Here is a 12,440-nt window from a genome sequence, read left to right as displayed (position 1 = left end):
ATTTATTTATCAAATTTGTCACTGCCCATCTCCTCCAGACAAGTTCTGTATATATATCATTTTACAGCATAGTCCCTGACTGGTTGGGAAAAAAGTAACTATAAGAATTAGTATATCAAGGTTGTGGACAGATTGAGAAAATAGGCAAGCTAATATCTTTGAAAAGAACTGAAGGATTTTTTGGTATACTTTCACACTATCGGGACGCGGTGGCGCTGCGGGTTAAACCGCTGAGCTGTCGATCGGAAGGTCGGCGGTTCGAAACCGCGCGGCGGGGTGAGCTCCCGTTGCTTGTCCCAGCTCCTGCACACCAAGCAGTTCGAAAACATGCAAATGTGAGTAGATTAATTGGTACCGCTTCGGCGGGAAGGTAACGGCATTCCGTGAGTCATGCTGGCCACATGACCCGGAAGTGTCCTATGGACAACGCCGGCTCCAAGGCTTTGAAACGGAGATGAGCACCGCCCCCTAGAGTTGGACACGACTGGACTTTACGTCAAGGGAAACCTTTACCTTTACCTTCACACTATCATTAAAACCATTTTTATTTGATTTAGCACTACTATGAATAAATAAGAGAGGGAAGCTTTCAGTCTTATTTGTCGTCTGGTGGCAAGAATATATGCAATGGTTAGTGATCTCAGAAGCTCAGTTACATATAAAAATATGGGAGTAAAAGGTGAGGGATAGAGCTACAAGAGTTGATGGTGGCCTCTGTTTGCTATGTCATCTGGTAAACTTAGCTTTTTATAAAAAATATAAATGAATTGCAAAGATAATATGTGAAGACACATGAAAGTATGATTGGGGATGTGATGTTACATTCAAGGCTGTGCTAAAACCTGTTTAATAATTTAGCAGCCTTAGGTTTGTGTGTTAAAGTGGCTAAAGCAGTGCTTGGGTACAATCCCAAAAATGATAGAATGATCTCAATTCGAATTCAGGGCAAGCCATCTAACATCACAGTGATCCAAATATAAGCCCCAACCACAGATGCTGAAGAAGCTGAAGTAGAGCAGTTCTATGAGGATCTGCAGCACCTACTGGATGACACGCCTAAAAGAGATGTTATTTTCATCACAGGAGACTGGAATGCTAAGGTGGGCAGTCAAATGACACCTGGAATTACAGGTAAGCATGGCCTGGGAGAACAAAACGAAGCAGGACATAGGCTGATAGAATTTTGCCAAGACAACTCACTCTGCATAACAAACACTCTCTTCCAACAACCTAAGAGACGGCTTTATACGTGGACTTCACCAGATGGACAACGCCGAAATCAGATTGACTACATCCTTTGCAGCCAAAGGTGGCGGACATCTATACAGTCGGTAAAAACAAGACCTGGAGCTGACTGTAGTTCTGATCACGAACTTCTTCTTGCACAATTTAGGATCAGACTAAAGAGATTAGGGAAGACCCACAGATCAGCTAGATATGAGCTCACTAATATTCCTAAGGAATATGCAGTGGAGGTGAAGAATCGATTTAAGGGACTGGACTTAGTAGATAGGGTCCCGGAAGAACTATGGACAGAAGTTCACAACATTGTTCAGGAGGCGGCAACAAAATACATCCCAAAGAAAGAGAAAACCAAGAAAGCAAAATGGCTGTCTGCTGAGACACTAGAAGTAGCCCAAGAAAGAAGGAAAGCAAAAGGCAACAGCGATAGGGGGAGATATGCCCAATTAAATGCAAAATTCCAGAGGTTAGCCAGAAGAGATAAGGAATTATTTTTAAACAAGCAATGCGTGGAAGTGGAAGAAGACAATAGAATAGGAAGGACAAGAGACCTCTTCCAGAAAATTAGAAACATTGGAGGTAAATTCCAGGCCAAAATGGGTATGATCAAAAACAAAGATGGCAAGGACCTAACAGAAGAAGAAGAGATCAAGAAAAGGTGGCAAGAATATACAGAAGACCTGTATAGGAAGGATAACAATATCGGGGATAGCTTTGACGGTGTGGTCAGTGAGCTAGAGCCAGACATCCTGAAGAGTGAGGTTGAATGGGCCTTGAGAAGCATTGCTAATAACAAGGCAGCAGGAGACGATGGTATCCCAGCTGAATTGTTCAAAATCTTGCAAGATGATGCTGTCAAGGTAATGCATGCTATATGCCAGCAAATTTGGAAAACACAAGAATGGCCATCAGACTGGAAAAAATCAACTTATATCCCCATACCAAAAAAGAGAAACACTAAAGAATGTTCAAACTATCGAACAGTGGCACTCATTTCACATGCCAGTAAGGTCATGCTCAAGATCCTGCAAGGTAGACTTCAACAATTCATGGAGTGAGAATTGCCAGATGTACAAGCTGGCTTTAGAAAAGGCAGAGGAACTAGGGACCAAATTGCCAATATCTGATGGATAATGGAAAAAGCCAGGGAATTTCAGAAAAACATCTATTTCTGTTTTATTGGGTATTCTAAAGCCTTTGACTGTGTGGACCATAACAAATTGTGGCAAGTTCTTAGCAGTATGGGGATACCAAGTCATCTTGTCTGCCTCCTGAGGAATCTGTATAACGACCAAGTAGCAACGGTAAGAACAGACCACGGAACAACGGACTGGTTTAAGATTGGGAAAGGAGTATGGCAGGGCTGTATACTCTCACCCTACCTATTCAACTTGTATGCAGAACACATCATGCAACATGCTGGACTTGAGGAATCCAAGGCTGGAGTTAAAATTGCTGGAAGAAACATTAACAATCTCAGATATGCAGATGATACCACTTTGATGGCTGAAAGCGAAGAGGAACTGAGGAGCCTTATGATGAAGGTGAAAGAAGAAAGTGCAAAAGCTGGCTTGCAGCTAAATTCAAAAAAACCAAGATTATGGCAACCAGCTTGATTGATAACTGGCAAATAGAGGGAGAAAACATAGAGGCAGTGAAAGACTTTGTATTTCTAGGTGCGAAGATTACTGCAGATGCTGACTGCAGTCAGGAAATCAGAAGACACTTAATCCTTGGGAGAAGAGCAATGACCAATCTCGATAAAATAGTGAAGAGCAGAGACATCACACTGACAACAAAGGTCCCCATAATTAAAGCAATGGTGTTCCCAGTAGTAACATGTGGATGCAAGAGCTGGACCATAAGGAAGGCTGAGTGAAGGAAGATAGATGCTCTGGAACTGTGGTGTTGGAGGAAAATTCTGAGAGTGCCTTGGACTGCAAGAAGATCAAACCAGTCCATCCTCCAGGAAATCAAGCCAGACTGCTCACTTGAGGGAATGATATTAAAGGCAAAACTGAAATACTTCGGCCACATAATGAGAAGACATGACACCCTGGAGAAGATGATGATGCTAGGAAAAGTGGAAGAGAAAAGGAAGAGGGGCCGACCAAGTGCAGGATGGATAGATGATATTCTAGAGGTGATGAACTTGTCCTTGGGGGAGCTGGGGGTGGTGATGACTGACAGGAAGCTCTGGCGTGGGCTGGTCCATGAAGTCACGAAGAGTCAGAAGTGTCTGAACGAATAAACAACAACAGGTTTGTGTGTTTTTTTGTTTCCAGATATTTGAGATGGACAAGAGATGACTAGTTGCATTCTAGTTCATATCCTGCTTAAAGGGCAAAAGTCCACTTTGTAACTTTTGCCACTGGATTTTCACAGTATAGAGAGCCAAAAAGCTTTAGATGGTAGAAATGAGATTCAGCTTAGGTATGTCCACTTTTAGAAGTATTTTTAACTGAAATTATGCTTAGGAAGTTGGCACAAAAAAATCTTGCTCATTCATGCATTGCCATACAAAAGTTGCTCTAGAACTCACAAAGAAGATATGAAATAGATGATTCCTCCTAAGCAGTCTTTTTTATGCAATTATTGCTTGACCTATGTCTTTATTTACAGGAATGCACTGAGTCATGTCTGCCTTATCCAGACTTCCTTGTAGAAATCATGGCTAATTGTTTTTGGGAGACCTAGTACAAGCTTCATATTAAGCAGGGAGGGGGACCCTTGTTGAAGTCTCCACTTGTAGGCTTCTTCCTGCCTCTCAGTGGGCTCGGGCGGGGTTACTTGGAAGCACAGGCGGAGTGGTGTGCTTCAGTGCTCACCTCTGACTCCTCAAGTAGCTAGAAGCCAGTGTTTCAGTTTCCCACAGTGCTCCCTCCATAGCATCGCTGGGATGTCATGAAAAATTAAAATGGCAGCTTTCAGTTTCAGCTGCTTATAAATAAAGGCCCATAGCTTGACAGGATTGGAATCATAGCAACTACCTGGGATGCTGTGTAGGAATGCTGAACCTCGATAGGTCTGGTCTGGATAATGGCCTGATAACAAAATGTCTCTCTTTAAAAATCCAATATACCTGTAAGAATGTCCTTGTTTTCCCTTTCCACAGTAGTCTATCTATCATGTTTCAAGTATTTTCCATGTGTATAGATTGGATGCCACCTCTTAGTGCCCCAATGATTCAGTCTATCAAGGGTAGACTGAAAATACCAAAATATTTTTATTTTCTCACTCTTTATTTCCATTTCCTTGGATTACTTGAAGGTGCCAACTCTCCATCTTCATGCACTTATCTGCCTTCATATTGGACAATATGCTATGCCCCAAGCATCAACACATTTTAGCTGGAGATGTGCCATGCAGAAAACCCGTAATAGAATTTCCTTCTCTATCAACCCCACATACAATAATGAGATACAATTATTCCTTATGAAATTTGCCAAATATTTTATGGGTAATTCTGATTCATAAGAACTAATTTTGAGATTGTTCATATCAGCTTTCACTTCTGCTGCCAATATTGAGTGATGTAATTTGCCTGGAACAAAATAGGCTAAGATCTAGACATCCAGCCATTTCAACTGCTAAATCACGTATAGAAGATTATTTCAACATTAACGATATGTGAAAACAGTATTGGCTAGAAAATTGCCCTCCACAATGTCGTAGTTTACCCCGCATTTCAGAGAAACCATCTGGATTTGACCAGCCCCGTGTGATATGGACAACATTGAACAGAATCCGCATGGGCCATGGTAGATGTGCTGACCCCTTTATAAATGGGGCAAAATAACATCACCAAATTGCAACTGTGGGGCTGAAAAACAAACTATCCAACATATAGTGACAGAGTGTCAAAACAGAGCCTATAGCAGAGATTTCACTGATTTCCTGGCTGTGACAAATGAAGCAAAACATATTTGTAATCTAGACATATGTCTATAATTTTATACTCTATATTTTATACCTTGTATTTTATCTCCTGTGTTTTTATCCTATTGAACTGCGAATATTTATACAATAAATAAATAAATCTCCTGCACAAGGCTGCCACTACCATGACCATGGCATGGGGCCCAGTCATTTGAGCAACAGCCTATCTCCTGCAGTTTATGCCTGGCCAGTAAGAGCTACAGAGTGAGTGTGCTCCAGGTCCTCTCAATCATACAGTGTCAACTTCTGGGATCCAGGAAGCATGCCTTCTCCCTCTTGGTGCCTGCCCCACTGAGACCTGGACAGCTCCCATCCGGATGGCTTTCTGGAAGGCCTTAAAGATCTTGCTGTTCTCCCAGGCCTTGGGGTAAGGTAGATAGAACCTCCCTTGTTAGAAGGATCAATATTTTTTGTATTTGTGTTCATATTGTTGCCTGGACTGCAATTGTGTTATTTATCATTTTTTGTTATTGTATTTGTATTCTGTTTTATATCATGAACTGCCCAGAGTTGTTCTGGGGTCAGGTGGTGCCAAAATCAAAATTAAATAAATAATTAAACCACCACTTTCCTAATTCAGAATCTTGGATTTGTTTGACAATTCAGAATCATCCCTCCTTCTGCTGTTCATGTTGACCAAGGGGGGAGAGAGGGAAAACAGGCTAAACTTGTTCAATGATGATGAGAGACTTAGCAGATTCCCATATCACAACTGGGAAATTGACTGCAAATCTTGGAGTTTCTCTCACTCAGGAGTGAATGAAGAGGTGGGATCAATAGGTTACATTTTGGAAGCACACCTTCCTTTTGCAAGAACCTAAAAAGAACCGTACTGATCAGGTCACAAGGTCCATCTAGCATAGTATTTTCTTTCCACAAGTAGATGCCAGTGGGAAACCTACAAGCATGACCTGAGTTTAATAGACTGCACAGGCTTATGTCCTTCAGCAAATAGTATTCAGAGGCATGATGCTCCAATATTGAAATACTAAGTCTTTTGTCATCTTGAATAGTGTGTCTGTGTGTCTGTGAGTGCACATGTATTTTAATATTGGGTGTTCTTATGCCTGGAATCCTCAGTGAAGATGAATATATTACTTTTGTTGACTAGGATCACCTGTTTTAATAATAATGTCTTTCAAGCTAAGCTTAGCAACAGAAATTTAGTGCTCAGCCAACACACTTAAGCTCTTTAGAAGGGTGCTAATCTGTCTAGTGAAGCAGAAGCAGAAACAGCTCCTGTTGGGAGTAAATGCTGGTGTTATTTGGCCCTTAATATCCATGCCCAGATTTGAAATGACACCCAACATTTGCAGAAAAGGAGGCTTTATATGGTTTTGTTTCATTTTTTTGCTTGTTCTTCAAAAGCAAGAGATAAGGGAAGTTCTACTTCAAAGACCCAACCCTTTGTAAAGGCAGCCAAACGTGTTGATCCTGCCTGATGCAGCCACTGGCTTATGTGAAGAAGGTCTGATCTATGGGCATGTAGTATTGGAAGCCCACCTTTTCTGAACTTACTCTAGATACTGTTTCAGTTTCCTTGAACTATACAATGCAAAGCCAAGAATTAGATGCAATCATCATCATCATCATCATCATCATCATCATCATCATCATCATCATCACCATCTGCCTGATTCCCAGTGACTCTGGGTGGTTTACAATTGTTAAAACATTTAAAAACAGAGAACAATACAAAAACAAGAAAACAGTACAAGACAAAAGAACAATGATGATGTCATCCAGAGTCACTGGTTTGAGATGGATGGCTATACAAATTGAATAAAATAAAAATAAAAATTATACACACACACACACAGAGAGAGAAGGGAACAGAAAGGAGGAAAGGGGCATCAGAAGAAACATGAGAATGTTGCTGGGATGGGGAGAGGAGAGAAATGGGGAAAGAGGACAGGAAGCAAATAAATTCTGACAATTTTTCACAACTAAAAGAAACAAAAATGCTGGTATCCTAGCACAAAAAATACAAATAGCAGAGATGGTTAGCAGTGATTCATATGCATTTCTGTGTTTTGACAGGGGAAATCTATCAAAATAGGAAATTCTAAAATACAATTTAATGGGTAGTTGATGCATTTGTTGTTGCTATTGTCATCACAAAAAAGTTTCCTCTTTTATACAACCAGGGACATCTGTTTTGTTTTCATTTTTCTCCACCTAATGTGTTTCTAATCTCAGAAGCAATTTTGAAAAGTGGCACTTTCTTGCTATTCAGCAGATCATCTCTTTGAATCATTCATAACAACTTATTTTAGTACCAGGGAAACCTTTAACAACAACAGCAACAACAAAAACCCTTTAAGGAAAGCACAATAGAATGCAGAAAGCACAAGCGTGGTTATTTCTCCTGTGTGTCATGTGATGGTCCTTGCTATAGTCAACAAAATGGATAATTACCTTCCTAACCACAGTCAACCATTTGAGGAGTGGAGCCCTGGGGGTGAGAGAGGCAGGATGGTCAGCCGAGGAAGGCATCTCAGTGCCAGACTGAAAATTGAAGAGCTGGTGGTGAAGTGGTGGTTCCAGCAGGACTGCCAATCAGCTATTTGCTGGTCAACTGATTGGCAGCATGCCATTCCAGGACAGTGGTATGGTTGGCAGCCTCGGGAAGAACTGCAGCGTCCCTTTTGATGGCAGCAGTAGTGACAGGGATGTAGCAGCTCCAGAGCAGGAAGCAGTAGTCACAGTACCATGGGACACAGGTAAGAACCTTTATTATGGAGTACCTTGTGGTGCGAAGAGTGGTGAAATATACTTATTTCTCCACTATGATTATGTCTGCAGATAGCTGACCAGAAGCCCTGTTTTGGGTGGTTCAGTCCCTCCCAGATTGGATCAGTTTTCTTGGCATCTGTTGGATAAATTTGCTCAGATTTGTTCAGAGGTAGATTCTGGCTCTGCAATCTGGGTGTGGTCTTGCTCAGTTATCTGGGGGATTTTAAGCCTGTTGATCTTGAGGAAGTGGTCAGGGTCCTTGTGACTTTGAGATCTGCCACCTGTGTCTTAGACCCATATTCCTCCTGATTGGTTAAGGCCTCCAGCATTGGGTCTAGGTGATGGTGAAGGTCTCCTTGTAGTGCCACCTACTTTGTGCCTACTGCTTTGAAGGAAGCAGTTGTTCACTCTTTCTTCAAGAGGCTATCAGTTGCTGAATAGATAGTAGACTCACTGCTCTAAAGGGCAAAGTAGGAAACAGATAATCTGGACTCTTTTCAGTCTGGGTTCCGGTCAGGGCATAGTTCTTCACTGGTTATCCACCTTCCTCTGAGGCTGTTTCCAGTTAGTGTTGATGGTGTCCTGTCCCAAGCCAGTCACATGCAATACACCAGGGAGGTAGTTGCAAACTTTATTGCAGAACTTGTGAAGCAAACAAACAGGCAGCAAGGAAAGTGTGAGCGCAAATGCACACACACACACATTCCAAGAAACAAGCCCCCAAAAGTCCAGCAAGCTTGAGGACAGCAAGCTTGAGCAAGTGTGAGGAATGTAGACCTGTAATCTTAACTCAGTAACTGTTGCCACAAGGAAAGGTAAAAAGTTCTTTAATTAAGATAAGTGTCTAGTTACAGGTTCAAAGCCTTGAATGAAACTTTCCCCTGCAATACATTCAATTGTCATTCCATTCCCTCTCACTGCCAACCCCTCCTCCTCATTAGAATAAACTGCCCAGTACTTTTCTGCTTTTTTACTGCACCCCCACTGCTTTCGCTTTGAATCTGCAGCAGTTTCCAGATGGTGCCAACCACCTGACCTTGATAAGCAGCTTCGCCAAAACAACCTTCAACGACTCTGTTGGAATGGAATGCTGGTAATTCTCCCCCCTGCACCTCTGTGTTACAACTCTAACTACACGTATCTATTCCCAGCTACTCAACCCCAATAAATCATGACAGAGTATTGTGTTCAGGCACCATTAACTATTATGTCTGAATGCTCCACTCTGACATCTTAAGACAGTTCCAAGTCCAAAACAAGAGTAGTCAAGCGAATTCCAAGGGTCCAGGTTGTAGAAGGGTTGTCAGCCAGTCCAGAGTCAAGTCACGAGGTTTCCAAACGGGAGTCAAAGCACATGGAGTCTGGGTAAACAGACAGTTGTTCCCAACGACTGGTCTGGGCTTGCAGCTGCCTTTAAATAAGAGCAGGCTCGGGTGGAGCCTATTCAGGAGGATGGGACTGCCTTTTCATGCGTAGGCTCACTGACCTCCGCTGTTCCCCTCTCCTGTCGCTGCCTGCTCACCCTCCGAGGCTGCCTCAGGGCCCGGATGCCCTTTCTTGTCCTCTGACTATGACTCTGATCACCCCATGACAGGTGGGGGGGGGGAAGTCTAGCCCTTGGCCCCTGATTTGTGAAGTGCCTCAGGGCTCAACTCTGTCCCCACTCTTATTTAATATGTACAAGAATATCTACTGGTGAGGTCATCTATTGGCATGAGGTTAAGTGTCATCAGTATGCTGATTACTGTATATTCAATTAGACAGTTTTGCTCAGGGCCAGCCACATGATACTGTTGATGTTCTTTCCCGGGGCCTGGAGGCTGTGAGGGTCTGGATGGAGAGGAACAGGCTTTGATTCAACCCTAGTAAGACCACAGTGGCTGTGGGTTTTAGGAACCCCTAGATCTGGAATGTTTCCATCTTTAACCTTGGATGGGATACTGCTCCCCCAGGCTGAGTTAGGGTGCTATCTGAGGGTCTTCCTAGACTCATAGCTCCTGCTCAAAGAGCCATGGCTAGGAGGGGTTTTGTATAAATCCATCTTGAGTACCAGTTGGGCCCATTGATGGATCAGGAAGCTCTGTTCATGATCACTCATGCCTTAATCACTTCCCTATTAGACTATTGGGAACATGGAGCTGCTTTTAAAGAACATTTAGAAACTACAGCTGGTCCAAAAAGTGGCAGTATGGGCAGTTTTGGGTGCAGCATGATACATCCATGTAACACCACTGCTTCATGAGCTGTACCAGCATCCAGTATGTCTCTGAGTGCAATTCAAGGTACTAGTTATCACCTATAAAGCCCTATATGTCTGGGTTCAGGATATTTAAGGGACTTCCCGTCTAGTGGTTTCCACCCATTCTGCGAGGTCTGGGGGATCTGTATCTCTATCTGTACCTGTACCTGTACCTGTACCTGTACCTGTATCTGTATCTGTATCTGTATCTGTATCTGTATCTCTGTCTCTATCTCTATCTCTATCTCTATCTCTATCTCTATCTCTATCTCTATCTCTATCTCTATCTCTATCTATCTATCTCCGCATGATAAGGGCTACATATTTTATTCAAATAGGTATGTTACTGAATAATTATTTTTATGTTCTAAATTTCTAATAAAATTTTGTCAGTTGAAATTGTGTCCATTTTATCTCAAATCACACACCCATTTTAATTTATGTAAAGCGGGTTACATTTCCTGGAATATCAGTGTCCTGGAGATTAAATCCATCTCTTCTACTTAGTATGGAAATTGAAGTTGAAAAGAATTTTTTTTTTTAATTAAATATAAGAGATGGTCAACAATAGGCACTGCTGTTGGATAGTATGAAAACAAATACTGTATTATAGGCTAATAATGAACAAAGGTATGTATGTTGTGTGCCAGTTATGCCCCTTCCTGGAATGAGAGGCCCTTCAAACAGTCAGTCATGCCCTGGTTATCTCCCATATAGACTACTGCAACGCACTCTACATGGGGGGTAACCCTTGAAGAGTATCTGAAAGCTACAGCTGGCCCAGAACGCAGCCACACGAGCAATCTTAGGAGCCCCAAGGGTGGCACATGTAACACCTTTGCTGCACGAGCTGCACTGGGTTCCAGTTTGCTTCTGGGTCCAATTCAAGGTGTTGGTTATGACCTTTAAAGCCCTACATGGCATGGGACCAGGTTACCTGAGGGACCGTCTCTGGCAGGGTCATGGAAGTGTGCCTTCTCTGCAGTAGTGCCTGCCCTTTGGAACATTCTTCCTCCAGAGCTGAGACAGGCCCCTTCGCTCCTGGACTTCCACAAGCAATTGAAAACCTGGTTTTGCCATCTTGCCTGGGGCAGGAAGGAGAGCAGTCACTCTAGGGGATGGCTAGCTCCCTAGAAGGACCCTGTTTTACTTGTGAATTTATAGAGAACTTTTTGCCATCAGGTTTTTATTATGTTCATCTCATGCTTGTGAATCTGGGCGGTGCACACAATTAAAACACAAAGCCAAACAATCAATGTAATTAAAACAAAATAATTAAAAATACAGTTAAAACAGTTTTAAAAAGTATAAGTTATCAGAAGAAAATTAAAAATATAATAATGAAAATGCTAACACAAGAAATAACCTATTTAGAAAAATATATATTAAAAACCAGGATTTTTTTAAATTCAAAACTGATTTATAATATTTGAATCAAAAGTTCTATGAAGTTAATGATTAAAAATTCTAAATATATTGTGTTATAAAAACAATACTAAAAATGTTAAAAAATAATACTAAAAATTAAATCTGAAGATGAAGAAACTGTTAAAAGAACGTATTTGGCTACTAACCAAGATAATTCTCATTGTTATTAAATACAATGAAGTCATTTGGACTTGATAAAGGTAGAAGAATTTATAGCTTAGGTTAAGTAGATATTCCATTACTGAAAATTAGGGCACTTCCATTTGCCAAAAATATTCATAAAAACTGAAACATATTCAAAATCAATTATTTCAGAATATGTTCAAAACATGGAAAAGATGGGCCCCTAAATTATCTAGCCACCCATCACCTCCTCAGCTCTTCACATTTCATCATTATTTTTATGATGTACAGTAGATAAAATTTAACAATACCAGGGTTGGGAAATGAAAGGACATTATAGTTTAAAATATTGTTTACTACCCAGTTCCAGGTTCTGATATAATTTAATTAATTAATTATTATTAATTTAACATTTCATCATAGCCAATAGAGTGGAACAAGAGCAAGCAAATAATGGCAGGGGGTTGTGAAGGCAGAAAAAATGGTTCCCAGAATGAATGACAAATGTATTGAGCAACAGCTTGGCATTTAAAAAAAAATGGTTCCTGCAGCTTCAGGACAAGCGAGGGAGAATTATTTCAGCTGCATCAAACACAGGACTTTCCGATTTTCTCCTCTACCCATTTATTGGTCCAATTTGTTTGATGCAAATTGAGCATTTAAGGCAATTGAAGCCAAAAATAAAGGTAGCACAGTTTGAGGGTGTTAAATACCAAGCTTTTCTGTTTCTTTA

Source organism: Candoia aspera, chromosome 1, assembly GCF_035149785.1.
Source record: "Candoia aspera isolate rCanAsp1 chromosome 1, rCanAsp1.hap2, whole genome shotgun sequence".
Taxonomy (NCBI): Eukaryota; Metazoa; Chordata; class Lepidosauria; order Squamata; family Boidae; genus Candoia; species Candoia aspera.
This window is presented reverse-complemented; position numbering follows the sequence as displayed.